Source organism: Trachinotus anak, unplaced genomic scaffold, assembly GCF_046630095.1.
Source record: "Trachinotus anak isolate AG129_WGS33_773 ecotype Australia unplaced genomic scaffold, CSIRO_AGI_Tana_v1 ptg000021l, whole genome shotgun sequence".
Classification (NCBI taxonomy): domain Eukaryota; kingdom Metazoa; phylum Chordata; class Actinopteri; order Carangiformes; family Carangidae; genus Trachinotus; species Trachinotus anak.
In genome coordinates, this window is record NW_027273872.1 from 19,469,616 (window position 1) to 19,476,316 (window position 6,701).

The window sequence follows — 6,701 nt, forward strand, 5'->3', positions numbered from 1 at the left end:
CAGGCTGTCTTAATGTGATTCAACTTGTAGAGTCCTCTCATTCACACATTCACGGCTTTATCATTCGTTAGCTCTTGGTCATACATACACCTCTTTTCTGAAGTATTCTTCAGAGATCTTCACCTGAAGCATAAAATGATTGAAAGCTGTTAACCTGATTCTCAGATCACCTATAATAAACCTGCGTCTTACTCAAAGCCCTTCTGCATTTCTTCCCTGGAGATCACTGTATGATATTAAATCACTTGAAAAAATGTATGTCAGCTGCATGTCTTTAAAATGCGCATTTGTTATACGACATAACATGCCATCATTTGCATCATGGTGAATGCATGGGATAATCTAAGAGCAATGTGCTCCAAACAACTGTTCTATATTTTTGTATTTTGAAACCACTAAAAATACTTTTTGTGTCACTTGGGCAGAGTAACCAGTGCAACAACCCCAAAACAACATTTCTATCTGTGAGCAGATGCTTGCTTCATCAAACTTTAATCACTCCCGAGTGGTGTCATCCTCTAATCGGAGACACTCAGGACTCTGCCCAGTTTGTCACTGAGGAGGTGGAAAAAGTAGAAATTGGAATGAAATTATTATTTTATTTTGTGTGCAGTTTAAATGATATCACATGATAGGCGATGTTTTTTTAAACTCATGTAACTCAAATTATGACATACTGTGCTTTTTCATGGTAAGAACTCTCCTGCAAATGATATTAGAAAACAGCAACGCAACACCGAGGAGATAACAACCAAGAAGAATAATTCTATTCTGATGGATCAGATTGCAGTATTCTGTAGCTCATTTTGATACATTTAGCATTTTGTATCATGCATTTTTACCCATATCTGACTCAGCAAAGTACATTTATCATTCAGCCTCCACCTGAGTCTGTAAAAGTGTATAAATACAAAATGTTTAGAAAAACTTGTTTGCCCTGTGTTGGTTGATGCATGAGTGTGAAGCAGTGGCTCAGTGGTTGGTGCTGTCGCCTCACAGCAAGAACCCGACCCGACCAGCTGGGGCCTTTCTGAGAGGAGTTTGTATGTTCTTCTTGTATCTGCGTGGGCTTTATCCTGTCGCTCCTCTTTCCTCTCGCAGTCTAAAAACCTGCAGGTCTTGTGAATTGATGGCCTTTAATAGCATGGAGTGGGTGTGAATGTGAGTGTGAATGTGTTTGTCTATATGTGTTAGCCCTGTGATAAATTGGTGACCTGTGCAGAGTGTATAACACCTATAGGCTGCAGCCCCCAGAGACTGTAAGCTAGATAAGAGGCTGCAGAGACTGGATGGATGGATGTTACTTGTCAATAATTATTGATTTAATATGTATCAGTGAGATGTTGTTCGGAGCTCAAGAGTCACACAAGCATTTTTTCCCTTTAAGTCAAGCCAGTTATTTTCCTTATTTCCTGAAATTATTTTCTGAGAAATTCACAACAGTATTGAAAAATAAGGTTAAGGAAAGTGATCAAATATTTCCTGGATTCGCCCCTTTAGTTGCATATGCACCAAAATGTATTGGCCTCTTCCCTGGCTCCTGCCCCATCCCTCCACAAAGTATAGTGCAAATCAGTTCAGCACTTTTTGAATAATCCTGCTGACAAACAAACAAACAGCCACAGGTGGAAACATACCTTCCTTGGCAGAGGTAACTATATACAGTCAAAATTCATGATAAGTAAATATATTCAGAATGTTACTAGTGTGCTGCACTAAAATATTGGCCACAAAATAATTATCAAAACTAAAATAAATTCTAGTATTTGACAGAGAGACCACTTTTAAAGTGTTAGATTGATGTGTTGACCTGTGAGAAGCAATTTAATGATGGAATTCAGTTTCATAAAAATTTGGGTGAAATCTAATTTTCACGGGCACGTAGGTGGACGATCATTTAAGAGGCACACCATATACTATATGCTCTGTGTTTTTGTGTGACAGTTAGTGTGTATGGGTCTTAATTGCAAATGGAAGGACACTCACATGTTCCTCCCCAAACCAAGAAAGCCCTGCTCCCTGCCACTCAGGCTACCCCAAGTTAAATAAACCAAATGGCCACTTGTGACCATGTAGTGGCATCATACAATGTCAACAATCACGTCTGCATTATGCAAAAAGTGGGTAAACAACAGACTGAGGGACACAAATTGGCTCAACACCAGCTGTCTAATTAGCTTTGTGCTGCTCTTGAAAAGCAAACAAACAGTGAAAGCGGGACAGTCTGAAAGCCGGCCAGGCATCGGTTCTAAGTGTTCTGTTCCCCCGAAATCAGACAGGCCTCTCCAATTCTGCTTGCACAGAGAAAGGGAGGGAGGTTTCGAATAAGACGCACAGATTAGATCATAAGTTAAGTCCCCAGAAGGCCTTTGCCTGTTATTTTGGAAGCACTGTAAAGACTCACAAGAGGCTCGGGTAGAATTTACATTTTAATGAAGCTTTAGCTGATTGCTATTACTTGGCGTTCCGCACAACCCGCCTAGTTTGAGCTTACGTCAAGTAACACAAAGAAGCATATATACACACAGACACATACACAGAAAAACAGCCTGATGCACATTTGCCCACGCAGGCCTGCACACACACACACAACACACACACACACACACCCACACACACACGCTTTGCTAATTTAACACACTTCTGCTGAGAGGTTGTTGCAGAAACAAACTGTCCTGTAAACATAGGGAGAGGAGCAGAGAGCACAGCCAGGGGTGCAGTACACGACAAAAACACCATCCTCCCTCAGCATGATGTGGCCCAGAAAAAGAAAAAAAATAAACTATTTGCAACAATTTTCCTGCATTAGTAAATGTACAAAACAGAGGCTTTCTATTTGATATGGGGCATGAGGAGTCCCAGTTAGAAAGATTTAGGGGAACAGGGAACAGGGTCGCCTTTTGTGTTGTAGCATCGCAGCGACAGGCACAGCAATGAGCAGCAGGAGCAGCGTGACAAGTGGCACGGTCACGAGTGTTACTGACGAATTTTTGCCCGTCGAAAGACGACATGTATCACGTCAAAATCGTCAGGACTCGTCACTTCACTGTCATTCAGCAACAGCTTGTGTGGGAGTGAAGACAAATCCACATTCCTGCCTCGCTATCAGGCACACTGCAGTCAGAGGCGTGAGTAATAATTAGTCACGTACAGTGGTGGCTGCTATTCACCAGTCATCATGAAGAGGATGTCAGTAATGGCAACTTGAAATTCTTGCCCTTGATGACTTTTTTTTTTTTTAGCAAGTGACATCAAACACATAATAAAGGTTGTTTCATGCTGTGGAAAAACAAATCCAGCTTGTGTGGGGAAACAGAGTCCTGGCAGTCCTAATGCTGCTTTAAAAATGATCAGTTCCTCCCTTGTAAATGGCATGGGCCCCTGGCACATCCAGAATAGGAGACGTCTTATCTGCAGCACCCCTCTTATCGCTCAGCCCCAGTGGAAACTATTGCCAGGTAGCAGGCTGTCATATGACACAGTGCAGTGACAAGCCGCGGCTCAGCATAGTTTGCCACACCACTGGCAGTTCCCTTGTGATAATACATAACACAACAGCACTGCAGGATCTCCGATAGCACCGAGGGGAAATGTGAACCCGGTGGTGATTTATATCTGCCTTATTAAAGAGCTGACCTTGACCATGGGGAAAACTGGATTAGTCTGATTTTTTTTTAACAAAGAGGCGGGATGATGTTATGCTGTTGAAATGAAGAGCCTCTTCCTTTTCATGCTCTCTATTCCCCCCTCCACTCTCCCCCTCCTGCCTTCACTTTCTCTGTCTTGCATTTTACTAGCATCCAGTGTTTATTGTCCTGTTAAACAAAGAGAAGGGCTGATGCAACAGTCTGTGGCCAGGCGTCTCTCCCTGGCACAACATAAACACAGCAGACACTGACTCGGCACTCGCTGTTGGATAACACTGCTTGAATAAACAGCGCGCACACACACACACACACACGCACGCCAGCCATGCTACCTCAGTCATAGACAAAGACTGACGAAAGGTGATTGAAGGGATAAGTGTATCCCACAGCCTGCAGCTCATGGCAGGTATAAATCCCCTTTTTTCTCTGAAAGGAAAACATGAGCATGTAATTTTTGACTTTTTAGAAGACTAGTGGGAGAAGGCTTTTTGTCCAGGGCTGTAATCATTTTGGATAGGCCTACATTTCCCTGCTGTTGTAGGAATTTGATAAACATAATTAAACTTAGGTAAAAGCACCCCTTGGCTCTTTTTATCCGTGCAATACGTGTGATACTGCCCAGATATCACAGAGCTTCTATGTGAAACAGACCAACCCTTTCTACTAGCAATAACCTTGGTGATGGTTGACCGGGGTTCAGTTAAAATCCATTTTGAACACTAGTAATTGTGAAATGAGAAGTGATAGTCTCAAAGGATGAAGGCCAGTTCTTGAATAAATGAATCGAAAGGTATTTACATCGCTGAATTGACTGGGGAACATTGAATTGACCTTACATTATAGGGTGACTTCTCTCCTCTCTCGTCTCCCACGTGGAACATTAGTGCTCCTTTTCTTCCACCCTCTTCATGTCCTCCTCTCCTCTCCCCCTTTTCCTCTCTCATTTTCTCCTCTGCTCTCTGTACGGCAGGCTCCTCTTCCCTTACCGTTAGACGTTATCTCAAAGACCAGATCACCATGGCAACAATTAGTCACATCGTCATCGCCCACACTTGTATTTGATGGCTGTTTTTATTTTGGAGGGTTTGTCGATGCACCCGTACCTCACTGGCAGATCGCCAAGTAACCTGTTCTGGTGAAGAAGGAACAATGTTGCCATCTGTTGGGCCCGTGTGTTTGCACACAGCGAGCGACATTGAAAAACACCCCAGCATTTCTCTGATGACTCATGACAGGCAATCACATGCCAATTAAGACCTTCGGCTCCAACCAGGAGCTGTATGGCTCAATCTTATTTCACAAGTTTGAAACACGTCGAAGCCTTGGAAGCCCCTATTTGTAAAGGTCGACACGCACCGTAGCATGTCTTCCCCTTTAGAAATAATAGAAACGGAAAACAAAGATCTTATCTTCCTCTTCTTTCGGATATAAAATGCAGCCATTCTCCACATAATGGTGGTATGATACAAGCCTGACTCGGGTAAAAGTAGAGTATGAGTAGCTTGATGGCAGCTTGGTTAATTAAACATGGAAAATATTTGGGCTTAGGACCAGGACTCACATTTATTCATCAGCGCCTGCCATATTGTATATCTCTAAATGAAAAGAGTGCTCTCTTGCAGCGGAGCACCAGCTAATGTGAGAGATAATGTATTGGCTGAGATTTTGGCTGAGTGTTACCCTTGAAATCTTGGATCTGTTTCTGCTCTCCGGAGGCACTAATTAAGTTTTTTTTTTTTTTTTTTTTTCCCCAAGTCTTACCGTTAAGTGATGTAATACTTCATAGTCACAAATAATTTTCCACGTGGGACAGATCATTGCTCTTATTATTTATTCTGCTCACTCAAATCCTTGCCAAGAAAAGGATGTTAAAATGTTTACCTGCATTATCAGGATTTGTTCTCCAGATTGCACTAAGAAAGATATTCCTCAGCAGGAACAAAGCTGGTTGTTCAGAGTCAGATAATGTAATATTGAAGGTAAATGAACTCGAGTCTGTTGGGGGTATTTCTGCTCTATTACCATAGGCAGGGACCCCTGCTAAGACACAAGCTCTGGGCTACATATTAATTAATTTTCTGCAGAGCTGTTTGAGTGAGAAATCTAATTCAACATCTTTATAGTCACATTCACAATATGGCTTGTCCTCTAAAGATAAATGACCATGTCGCACTAACCAGTCACTGGCACACGACTGTGTTTGCTTTCAGGTCCCCAGCAAGAAAAGACTGAAGCTTTCCAGCTCTTGGACCGTAAAGCCCTGCTATGGCTTGCCAGACACTGGGAAATAAAAGAGACAATTGGCCCGCAGATGCTCAATGGTCCTCTGTAAATTGAGTACTGTCTTCATCAGCTGTGCAGCAGGAGAGGAACTAAAGTGTCATTATAGTAGTGAATGTATAAATATGACACACGCTTACAAACATGGGCATGTATAAAAGAAAAGATGTACAGATTATATTTATACATATGATTTTATGTCACCCTTTTCTATATCTTTAAGTCTAAAAACACACTCAGCCATTTCTCTTAGTTTACATTTGAATTCAGCATCAGTCTTCTTTAAAAAATAAAAAGGTTGTTGAATGTTTTCCATTTCATTTACTGTCAAGTACACTGCATTTTTAAAGTTTCCTCACCAAAGTGCTGCTATATTTGGCTGCATATTGTAACACCACGCCGTGAGGTAAATGATCCCCCAGAAAACCTTGGCTTAAAACTCTGAGCATTTCTGTGTTTTATGCTTTGCAAATTAATGCAAGCACCTCGTTTCCTTTCATTATTTATTCATTGGGAGCAAATGTTTTTCTCTGTATCCATGCAGAGGCTTTTTCTCCTTCAGAGGACAAAGATACAGTTATCCAGTGTTATTTAACAAAATGAAAAAGAAACACTTTTTCACGTTTGCAGTCCTTATATACTCACAACAAATATCAGATTGAAAACATTATCTTGACACAGAGGGATAAAAATAGTTTCTGACTTGTTTTTCAATTATTGCTGAGTTTTCTGTGTCAGGCAAAAAGTCTATCTTTTTTTTTCCAAGCAGATTTG